The sequence below is a fragment of the Mobula hypostoma genome, chromosome 9 (assembly GCF_963921235.1).
Source record: "Mobula hypostoma chromosome 9, sMobHyp1.1, whole genome shotgun sequence".
Classification (NCBI taxonomy): Eukaryota; Metazoa; Chordata; class Chondrichthyes; order Myliobatiformes; family Myliobatidae; genus Mobula; species Mobula hypostoma.
Genome location: NC_086105.1, coordinates 147,944,702 through 147,957,210, shown reverse-complemented (window position 1 = coordinate 147,957,210; position 12,509 = coordinate 147,944,702).

The following is a 12,509-nucleotide window of genomic DNA, read 5'->3' as shown; positions in this document are numbered from 1 at the left end:
CTAAGGCACAACACGCCACGAGACCCTGGAAAGAGCAGTGTGCCCCCACAAGTTGGTAGGAGTTTGGAGGACCGGTTCATGGGAATCGATCAGAGGCTCACAGGGTGTAAAGGTACAATCGGTGGGAACCTGGGGGGAACCCGCCCTTGCCCGGGTGCCGGGTTCACTGCGGAAGAACGATCGTATCTGGAACGGAGGGTCACAGTCGGTGACCACAGCGGGATCAGAAGACATCAAAAGGTCTGCCCGAAACCAACTGCATCTCTCACTCTCTCTCTCTCTCCAACGGTACAACAACAGCGATTACTTCGAACTGCACTAAACTGAACTGAACTCTGCTTCACTTAAGACTGATCATTTTACCCCTAGACTGCGATAGAGTTTGGTTGATTCCTATTACCCTATTTCTGTGTATATGTGTGTATTATCATTGCTAACCTGTTACATTTATATCCTTGCGATTAGTGTACTGTATTACTTATTTCTTTAATAAAACTTTATTAGTTCCTAGTAATCACAGACTCCAACGAGCATTCCATTTCCATTGGCAACCCAGTTATGGGGTACATAACACAGGCTTTCCAAGGCCAATCTTACTGTGAACCTCGCTAAAAGTGAGTTTGGACATGCTACTGTTACATATCTGGGCTATGTAGTAGGCCAGGGCCAACTGGCTCCTGTACAGGCCAAGGTTCAAGCCATTGCTGAAGTTCCCATTTCGACGGGCAAGAAAGCGTTAAGAAGGTTCCTAGGAATGGTTGGGTATTACTGTAAGTTTTGTAAGAACTTGGCAAACATCGCTCTCCCCCTAACAAAACTCCTAGGGAAGAGTGAAAGATTTGTATGGAGTGACCTTTGCCAGGAGGCATTTGAATGACTAAAAACTATTCTGTGTTATCATCCTCTGCTCAAAGCACCTGATTTTTCAAAACCATTCTCTATAGCGACAGACGCTGGTGATGAAGCTGCTGGGGCAGTACTGTTACAGGAAGGATGATGGTGAAATTGAACATCCAGTAGCTTATTTCTCAAAGAAATTTAATGTGCTCCAGAAAAATTATTCTACTGCGGAAAAGGAGTTGCTATCACTTATTCTGGCTTTACAACATTTTGAAGTCTATGTTTGTCCTGCCCAGAAACCACTTGTGGTTTATACGGACCATAATCTGTTAGTGTTTCTGGGGGAAATGAAGGATAAGAATAGAAGGTTATTAAACTGGAGTCTGATCTTGCAAGAATATGAACTGAAAATAAAACATGTGAAAGGTACTGACATTATAGCTGATTGTTTATCCAGATATTAAGTTAGAAATTGTACATGTTTTGCTCTGTTATCTGATAATTATACATGTATTGTTTCAAAATTTGTAATCTACTGTTAGACTAAAAATTTTGCTCCTTCATCAAAATTTTTCCCAAAAGGAGGGAGGTGTGACGATATCCTGAGTTATTCATTAAGGACTGTGCTTTTAAAAAGAGAGAGAGCGCGTGCAGCTGTACAGCACAAACAACTTGTTACTGAGAGGGAGAGGGGCGAAGTCTGCTCACAGTTTGTTTGGTATTTCTGCAAGGACACTGCCAGCTTCTGAGTTCCTACAGAGAGAGAGAGGAGGAGCTATTTGATGGACAGCTGGTGTTCAGCACAACAGTATTTAAACCAGTGTAATTGCTTGTTTCACAGGACACGCAGACACACTAAGGTGTGGTGAAGTTACCACTATCCTGTCCAGGTGCCCACGAGTGTGGGACTGAGGATCGATTGTGAGGGATCAATGTATAGTGCATGAAAGAGCAACCCTGTGGAATCTACCAGTGTGTCTAACCTTTGCCTAGGTTGGTTGATTATCGCTTGAAGACGGTGCTCTTAAATGAGTCAAGTTTGGCTAACTTGGAAGTTTCGGAGGACCATGGGAAGAATCAACAGTATCGACTTACTCAAACAACTACAACATCTCTCTCTGTCCATCACTACTCAACTTAATAACCACGAACTGAACTGATTTCATTTACCCATCACCGTAAGACTGTATCCATTTACCCCCTAGGCTTGAAGAAGCTTGGTTTTATATTTCCACACTTATATATGCATGAACTTTGCTAACCTGTTTGATATATCTGAATTTGTATTACTGTATTGCGTAGTTACTGATAAACGAGCGTTAGTTAACAGCAATACCAGAGGCCAAGGTGTTTTCCATTTCTGCTGGTTCTTTAACCCGTTATGGGGCATTTAACATATTATTATTTATTTATTTATTTTGTGTTTGCACAATTTATCGTCTTTTGCACTCGGATTGAACACCCAAGTCAGTATGGTCTTTCATTGATTCTATTATGGCTGTTGTTTTATTATGGATTTTTTGAGTATGCCCACAGGAAAATGTATCTCAGGGTTGTATATGGTGGATTTATGTATTTTGATAGTAACTTCATTTGAACTTTCGTATGTCACTAAAGATGTTTGCAAATTTCTATGGATATGTAATGGAGAGCGTTCTGACTGGGGGCATCACGGTCAGGTATGGTAGCGCCAATGCACAAGATCGGGAAAAGTTGCAGAGGGTTGTAGCCTCCACCTGTTCCGTCGCAGGAAGTGGGGTTGCAGTGGAATCAGCTGTTTCTGAACTCACCCAATGTCTCTCTCTTCCCCTCCCCACTAGTCTGTAAAGCTAGGCTACCGATCTTGGCTCCATGTTCCCACCCGGCTTGTTTACACAGCAGGTGAGATAGCATCATTTGTCGTGGCTCTGGGTGGTTTTGTCTTTTCCATATCTCTGTGCTGATAATCCTGACCTTGGCCAGACATACCCATCTCACCATCAACAAGAGAGGGAGAGAGGCTGGAGATGGGGGAGTGGCAGAAAGAGAGGTCTGCCTTCCGCCTCTTCCTCCCCTCGCCCCTCCTCCACCCTTTAGCTCTCCCAAGGATGAGGGAGGGAGCAGGTGGATAGGGACAGAGAGGGAGTGAGATGGAGGGGATGTTGGAGAGGGAGGGGTAATGTGAGGGTGCGGCCATTGTTCCACTGCCTCATTCATCCACGTCGCTTTAGTGAGGATCTCCCGCCTGTTGCCCAAGCTCCCTCCCACAGCAGTCGGGCAGTACGTTTTGTCCAGGTGCAGGTTCCCCGGGCCTGCCATTTGCGGCACGGTTTGATGAGTGTATGGCTCTGCGTGTGGAACAGGAAGTACACAATTCAACAGAAAGCCGAACTCCACTCAGCTGAACATGGGAGTCAGGAGCGTCAAAGCTCCGCGTGTGCGTTCATTACGTGACGTGGGCAATTGTGGTATTTCAATGACCGTGATTGTTCTTGGCAAATGTTTCTACAGACATGGTTTGCCATTGCCTTCTGTGCAATGTCTGTACAAGACGGGTGTCCCCAGCCATTATCAATACTCTTCAGAGATTGTCAATATAACAAAACTTGTGATCTGCACCAGCTCCACATACGACCATCCACCACCTGCTCCCATGGGTTCACAAGACTCTGATTGGGTTGGGGGGGAGCTAAGCAGGTGGTACCCCTTGCCCAAGAGAAGGAGAGCCTTATGCCCCCTTAGGTAGGGTCAGATCTCCACCCTGCCACCCCACCGACATGCACAATCGATGAAGAGTAAAATGACGATGATTTTGATGGTGCAAATGGAAGACAGGCAACACAGGATTATGTATCTGTACTTCAGTCCGACTGAAAATTTGTACTAAAAAACAAAATGGCCGCCCTCCTGATGTAATCTGACGGAATTTCAAAATTGAGGTGGCAGCGCTGTCAAATTAAAAGCTGACAGGTCTATAGTTCAAGATAAAAGCCCGAACAATGGGTGTCACAGATAGGAAGGACCTCTCACACCATCATCACAACCTCTTCTTCTGTCTTGCAGCTGCTCTGATGGAATATCTGCACATGGTCCTGAGACCAGTGGTGGAGATCCCTCCCCTGCTCACCTGCACCGAGGTACTGACCAACAGACCCAGTCCCAGACACCAGAGATTCTGCAGGTGCTGGGAATCCAGAGCAGCACACACAGAGTGCTGGAGGATCTCAAAGTCGGGCAGCATCTATCGAGGGGAATAAACAGTCAACCTTTCAGACCAAGAGCTTTCATCAGGACCGGAAATAAAGGGGCGGGGCGAAACCGGAATAAGAAGGTGGGGGGGGTGAAATCATCAGGGTAGCAGAAGTTAAAGCAACAACAGAATGCAGAATAAAGTTTTACAGTTACAGGGAGAGTGCATGACGAGGTAGATCAAGGGTTCAGAGTTCATCTCTATTGTACAAGAGATTTACTGGTCTTATAACAGGGGGGTAGAAACTGTCCTCGACCCCGGTGGTAGGTGCTTTCAGCCTTTTGTATCTCTTGTCTGATGGGAGCGGGAGAAGGGGGAATCTCCAGGATGGGTGGGGTCTTTGATTATGCTGACTGTTTTACTGAGGCAGCGAGAAGGGGAGGCTGGTTTCCATGATGTGCTGAGCTGTGTCCACGACCCTGCAGTCTCCTTAGGTTGCAGGCAGTGTGGTTGATTCGAGATTAGCTTTATTGAAACGCACGGTGGAATGGGTTGTCGGCGTCACATCAAATCAGCAAGGATTGTGCTGGGGTCACCTCAGTGACGTAGCATACCCACAACGCTCGGCAGAGCACAGAACACAGTAAAACATACCGAGCATCAACAGGGAAACAAGCCTCGTGCCTCCCTCCCTCCCACATATGCACGCACATACACAGTCCTCTAAACTCAGGCTGACTGATGGCTGAGGGTGCAGGACGGACAGGGTAAATGTGATGTTTTTGTAACTCCAAAACTTTCAACTAATTGAACGCAAAAGCATGAAGCCAGGAATGATGTACCTAGTTTTGTTTTTACTTTAAGCGAGACACACACGTATAACATAGGAGAGTTATGATGTGTGCAACTCACCTGCTTTCACATATAGCCTGTAATTAATTATTTAAATAAACAAGAATACTTAATCAAACAATATATTTGCAAAGTAATACACACAAAGTGCTGGAAGAACTCAGCATCTATGGAAAGGAATAAACAGTTGACATTTTGGGCTGGGGCGTTTCTTCAGGACCGAGTGGGAAGGAGGAAGATGCCAGAATAAAAAGGTGGGGGGTGGGGAAGGAGGCTGGCTAGAAGGTGATAGGTGAAGCCGTGGGTGGGAAAGGTCAACGGCTGGAGAAGAAAGGACCTTATAGGAGAGGAGAGTGGACCGTCAGTGAAAGGGAAGGGACCTAGGGGAAGTGATAAGCAGGTGAGAAGAAGTGCAGGGTCAGAGTGGGGATTGGAGTAGAGGGGTTACCAGAAGGAGAAATCGATGTTGATCCCATCAGGCTGGAGGCCACCCAGACAGAATACAAGGTGTTGCTCCTCTGCCCAGAGGGAGGCCATGGATCGACATGTTGGAATGGATGGGAACGGGAATTAAAATCTTTGGCCACCCACTTGTGGTCAATGGTGTGGAAGTGCTTGACAAAGCGGTGAAGTGTTGCCTCACCTGGAAGGACTGTTTGGGGCCCTGAATGGAGGCAAGGGGGGGTGGTGTATGGGCGGGTGTAGCACCTTAGGCTTCTTGCAGGGTTAGGTGTCAGGTTGGAGATTAATGGTGAGTGACGAATGGACAAGGGAATTGTGGAGCAATCTCTGTGGAAAGCGGGGAGGGTGTTTAGTGGTAGGATCCCTTTGGAGATGGAGGATAATGCTGAGGCTGATGGGGTGGTAGGTAAGGACAGAGGGAAGATGGAGCGTGCGCAGATGTACGGGAAACGGAGGAGATGCAGGTGAGGACAGAATCAACAGTAGAGGAAGGGTAACCCTGTTCTTTGAAGGAGGAGGACATGGCTGATGTCCTGGGATGGAAAGCTGCAACCTGGGGACAGACACAGTGAGAGGGGAATAGCATTTTCACAGGAGATAGGGGTAAGAAGGGTATAGTCAAGATAACTGTGGGAATCAGTAAGTTTGTAAAAGATTTTGGTTGATAGTTTGTCTCCAAAGATGAAGACAGAGAGATCAAGGAATAGGAGTGAGTCATCAGAGATGGTCCAAGTGTATTTAAGGGCAGGGTGGAAGCTAAAGGCAAAATTGATGAAATTGACGAGTTCAGCGTGGGTGCATGAAGCAGTGCCAATGCAGTTGTCGGTGAAGTGGAGGAAGAGTTGGGGAGTATAACTGGGGAAGGCTGTGACATAGACTGTTCTACATCGCCATTGAAAAGGCAGGCAAGGCTGGGGGCCATGTGAGTGCCCATGGCTACCCCTCGAGTTTGGAGAAAGTGGGGGGAAGAATCGTTGAGGGTGAGGATCAGTTCTGCCAGGCAGAGGAGGGTGCTGCTGGAGGGGGTATTGGCTGGTTCTTCTGTCAAGAAAGAAGCAGAAGGCTTTGAGGTCTTCCAGATGGGGGGATAGAAGTGTATTGGGACTGGATGGCCATGGTGAAGTTGGGGCAGTCAGGACCAGGGAATTAAAAATTACTGAGAAGATCGAGGGCATGAGGGTTGTCATGGATGTAGGTGGGAAGGGACTGAACCAAAGGGGATAGAATGGAATCAAAAACATATTTGCAATATTACTCAAATACACAATAAATGGGAGCAGACTTTTTCTGCTGAGGTTGGGTGAGACTAGTACTAGAGGTCATGGGTTAAGGGTGAAAGGTGAAATATCTAAGGGGAGCCTGAGGGGTAAGTTCTTCACTCAGAGGGTGGTGAGAGTGTGGAATGAGGTGCCAGTGGAAGTGGCGGATGTGGGTTTGCCTGCGACATCCAAACTAGAGAGGTTTGGATCAGGTGCTTGGATGGGAGGGGTACGGAGAGCTATGGTCCAGTGGGACTAGCCAGATTAATGGATTGGCACAGACTAGATGGGCCAAAGGGCTTGTTTCTGTATCGTAGTGCTCTGACTCTATTGCCCAGAATAAATAGTGCCATGGGCTCTTTAATGGCTCAGGAAGGGGGCGACTTCATAGTGCTGGCCTCACCTGAGACGCTCCACCCAAAAGCAGGCAATGGGTTGGTGGCCAGCAGGTACCCTCCTCATCCCTTCCCCCACTGAATACATCCTCACATGCGTGGCAAAGTTATCAAATCCAACAAGAATGGGAAAGGGATGAAGAGCAGCAGGGAAGCTCTGTGGGGATGCGTGGGATATTCCAGGGAGCCAGTGCCGGCCGAGTGGCCCCTAGCGGGTGATGTGACCTTGCCTGTTTAGTTACTCCTCACATTCCTTTCCGCAGGTTCGGAACATTTCTGTCACGCACACCTTCAGCATCGAGAAAGCCAGGAAGCAGCTGAGATACCATCCCAGCAAGTACGACCTGCCCGATTACGTCAAGCAGTTGGTAAAAGCGTGGCGGCAGTGGGCTGCCTCCCTCCGTCTGCTGCTGAAAGCTGCTTTCCTTGTGCTGGTGGTTCTGCTGTTGACCGCTCTTCATCCCCTGCCCCGTGACACAGCCCGCCTCTGACCACCCCTTCCAGCTAAAACCCCGTGAGCTCCTCCGTCAACGAGTAGGGCTGCCTCGCTGACGTTTCCCCCTCTTCCCGGCAAACTGGGGGAGCGGACCACGCACATGGTTGGAGAACCATCATTCCTTACTATGAAGAAGGCCACTTGGCCCATTTAGCCTCTGCTAGCTCACAAAGAAAGTCTATTCCTACTTTGCAATTCCTTAAGTTTGTTTATTGTCATTTAACCATATACACATATACCGCCAAATAAACAATGTTCCTCTGAACCAAGGAGCACATAATAGTATGTGTAACTCACACACAAAGTAATATTACTATGAATAACTTAAGTTAGAGTTCAAGCTTAATTGTCATTCAACCGTACACTTGTATAGAGCGAAATGAAACCGTGTTCTTCTGGGGCCAAGGCGCACAGCACAGTACCAGTAGTCACACATAGTACATAAGAATTGAAAATACACGTGGACTAAGATGTTAACTGTCCTGTGCTATCACCAGTGGGATCATCAGTTGATCTGCCACCTGTCTTCAGGAGTTTCGGCCCACTTATGATCAAGACTCCCTCCAGGTGGTGGGCCAGCACCACCTCCCACTGGTGAGTTTAAAAACTTGGCATCTGCCTCTATCAGAGTTGTTGGTCACTTCCATCCAACAGATAGTCTACTCTTCGGGTGTCTATGCAACTACTGAAGGGTTTGCAAGGTATGTATACACTGTCTGACTATCTGCCCCTCTGGACGTACTTGGTCCACACCCATGCTGATCCTGTCTCTGCTGCCTCAGCTACAGCCCTGCTGGTTGGCTGGATCTCTCTTCTCGTGAAGCCAAGGTCACGCAGCCACTTCTGGAGAGTGAACGCAATAAAGCCACCATATAATCATATAATTATGGACCATATAATTATATAATTATGGTAGCAGAAAAACATACAGTTGCAAGCATCATGGTAAAAAGTAAAAATACAGCCCATGTGCCTGAGTGCCACGGCCTGCAGAGTGATGGTGCATAGGACTTTGCCCCGGAGCCACGTTTCTGCAAGAACAAGCCTGCAGCAGTTCCTCATCTTGTGCAAGTGCAGCTGCAGCAAAGGCCATCCAGCTTGTCTTCCACTGAGTGAACACCGGAGGGCAGCACCAACGGGAGGAGCCCTCCTCCGCCGGAGCATGAGATCCAGCGGTACACAGTCAGCTGTGTATTTGCATCACGTTAAACAGTGAACTCCTGTATCCTACCACTCAGCTAACACACTAGAGCAGGGGGTCTCAACGTGGGGTCCCGGACCCCTCAGCTCACTGGCATAACGAAGGTCAGGAATCCCTACACTGGAGGGGAGGGATCTGCAGCATCCAATTAACCAATCGAGACACAAGAGAATGCAGACGCAATAAACAAAGCACTGGATAAACTCAGCAAGTCGAGCAGCATCTGGAGAGAGGTGGACAGTTGACACTGCAGGCCGAAGAAGAGAAGTTTTGACTCTTCTTGGGAAATGGGACAGGATTAATGACTGAGCTAACAGTGGGGAGCAATTTGGGAGCAGTAACCATAGTTCTACTAGACTTTAATTAGTTAGGGAAAGGGATGGATCTGGTTCTGAAGTTCCAAATTGGGGAAAGGCAAATTTTGACGGTATTAAAGAAAGGAAATTGAGCAATTTGGGACCCGTGACCAGAGTTATATTAGTTTTAAATTAGAACATAAGACTTAAGAGCAAGACTTAGCCATTTAGTCTATCGAGTCTGCTCCATAATGGCTGACTTATTATCTCTCTCAACCCCAGCCTTCTCCCTGTAACTTCTGAAGTCCTCAGGAATCAAGAACCTATCAACCTCTGCTTTAAATATACCCAACGATTTGGCCTTCACAGCCATCTACGGCAATGAATTCCAGAGTCGCTAGCTTCAGGCTAAAGAAATTCCTCCTCATCTCAGTTCTAAATGGACATCCCTCTATTCTGAGAATGTGCCCTCTGGTCCTAGACTCCCCCACTATAGGAAACACATTCACTCTATCAAGGTCTTTCAATATTTGATAGGTCTCAATGAGATCCCTCCTCATTCTTCTAAACTCCCGCGAGTACAGGCCCAGAGCCATCAAACACTCCTCATAAGTTAACCCTTTCATTAGATATGGGAAAGGTAAAGTGGATTGGGGCAAGTTGCTAATGGGTAAAAGGATCTCTGGCAAGCGGGAGGCTTTGAAAGTGAGACGATGAGAGTGCAAGGTCTGTACGTCCCTGTTAGAGCGACGGGCAAGGCTGGTAAGGAATTGGGAACCCTGGATGATGAGGGATATTGAGGCCCTGGCTAGGAAAAGAAGTAGGCATTGGCTGGATATGGGCATCTGGGATGGAGTCAATTCCTGTAGGGGTGGAGACTATCACTGATCTACATCCGTGAACCAGATCAGGTACTTACAGCAGTCCAGTCACACTGCTGGGGTGGGAGATACACCCACGGCATCGGGCCAGGCCCCAATATTACCATTAATAATAATTTTATTTATAGAGCACTTTGTTTACAGAAGATATAGTTCAAAGCGGGGTAAGAGTTCCAAATGGAATAAGAACACAGTAGTTAGCGGTTGGCAGGATGTTATCTCACCGCAGGGTGTTCCAGAGTTCAGAGTTCAGAGTTCATCCTTCCTGTGGAATGTGTGGGTTTCCTCCGGGTGCTCTGGTTTCCTCCCACAGTCCAAAGACGTACCGGGTAGGTTAATTGGTCATTTCAATTGTCCTGTGTTTAGGTTTGGGTCAACTGAGTCTGGCGGGATTTGCTGGGGTGGCGTGGCTCAAAGGGCCAGAAGGGCCCACTCCACGCTGTACCGTTAAAATAAATACGTCTCCCCTTCCGCCATCAGATCCCAATGGAGCATAAACCCACGGCCCCCGCCTCATTATCTTGCTCGCTTTCTGCACTGTCTATATAAGGCAATTCACAGTAATTTTTTATGTGTGGCACTGTGACAAAATAGCACATTTCACAACAGTCAGTGGCCACTTTATTAGGTACACCTCGTTAATGCAAATATCTAATCAGCCAATCATGTGGCAGCAACTCAGTGCATAAAAGCACACAGACATGGTCAAGAGGTTCAGTTGCTGTTCAGGCCAAATATCAGAATGGGGAAGAAATGTGATCTAAGTGACTTTGACTGTGGAATGATTGCTGGTATCAGACGGGGTGGTTTCAATATCTCAAACTGCTGATCTCCTGGGATTTTCACACACAACAGTCTCTAGAGTTAAGGTACAAAAAGAAAGCATTCAGTGAGCAGCAGTTCTGTGGGTGAAAACACCTTGTTAATGAGAGAGGTCAGAGGAGAATGGCCAGACTGGTTCAAGCTGACAGGAGCTCAAATAACCACCTGTTACCACACTGGTGTGAGAAGACCATCTCTGAACGCACAACACATTGAACTTTGAAGTGGATGGGCTAAGCAGCAGAGGACTACACCGGGTTCCATTGCTGTACATAGTAAAGTGGCCACTGAGAGTATGTCAGTAATAAACCCAATTCCGATTCTGAGATCAGGAAGAAACGGAGTTAACAATTAAGGTCTGATAACCTCTGCCGGAACTAATATGAGAGACCCCAGGGTTGGAATTCCTGGGAGTCAACATCTCAGTGTAACGCTCCCCCGATGAGTGGGCTCAAACTTGGGATCGGATAGCAGTAATTAACAATGAAGATTTATTCAGAGAATAATACAGGGAATAATCAAACCAAGAGCTCGACTTGTGTACACAGGACTCAGTAATGGGTCCCCGACCAGAATAGCCTTAAATAGAACATATAACATGGGAAACCCATGCAGGTCGAAATCAAAAACTAATCACTTAAGAACGCGAAGTATACGTGTGGGAAACCATATATATGTTGTAACTGGGTTACCTGTCTGGACACGCCCCTCTGCTGACTGCCCCTGTGGCTCCTCCCACAGAGCCCTGAATAAAGGTGATTCCGCCTTGCCCCTCCCCCTCAGTCTGGGGGCAGACACTCAGCATGGAGGTAGTATTGTACAGCGAATAAAAGCCTTTCAGTATTTACCCTACTTCAGTCTCTTGGAGTTATTGAAGGTGCTTCAATACGGAAACCACATTCACATAAAGAACGTCACGAAAAACACTGACAGCTTAACGCTAAAAGTAGTCATTAAAGAACTCAAAGCAGTTTCGGTGCGCGGAGATTGGCTGCTCTCTGACGCCCCTCGCTGGTCGGGAGGGTTCATGACTCTCAGAGGACCTATCCTGGGCCCAACACACCGAATTGGAACCGGAACCAACTCCAATTCCAATCGTGAGGAGGCACACTCTACTTCATTAGGAATTTGAGAATGTCACCAAAGATTTGCAAATTTCTATAGATGTACTATGGGTAACATTCTGTCTGGTATGTACAGAATCAGAAAAAAGCTGCAGAAAGTTGCAAACTCAGCGCTTGCCTCCCTACCGCTGAGGACATCTTCAAAAGGCGATGCCTCAGGAAGGTGGCATCTGTTATTGAGGGCCCCCGTCACCCAGAACATGTCCTCCCCTCATCAGGGAGGATGCACAGGAGCCTGAAGGCATACACTCAATGATTCAGCAATAGCTTCTTCCCTTCCAAAGTCAGATTTCTGAATAGCCCACCTCACTATTTTATACTCTTTTTGCATGAATTTTAAAAATACATTCTTAGTTTATAGTATTTTGTGTACTTTCTTATTGTAATTTATAGTATAGTTTATGCATTACCCTGCACTGCTCTCGAGAAACAACGAATTTCATGACATAAGTCAGTGTTAATAAACCTAATTCTGAAAGATTTTGCCCACCTTCGAAGATCTGCCACCGACCTACAGATTGGGTGGTCAGCGCTGCCCTCTGCTGGGCTCCTGCAGTTAGGCAAGAAGCTGGTGTGATGGACGTTAGTAAGTAAATATTTGATGATAAAGATAAATTGGTTTATTGTTGTTATTTCCACCCAGATACAGAAAAAACTTTTGTTTGTGTGCCATCTGGACAGTTCATTTCACATCGACATTGAGCACGTCGGC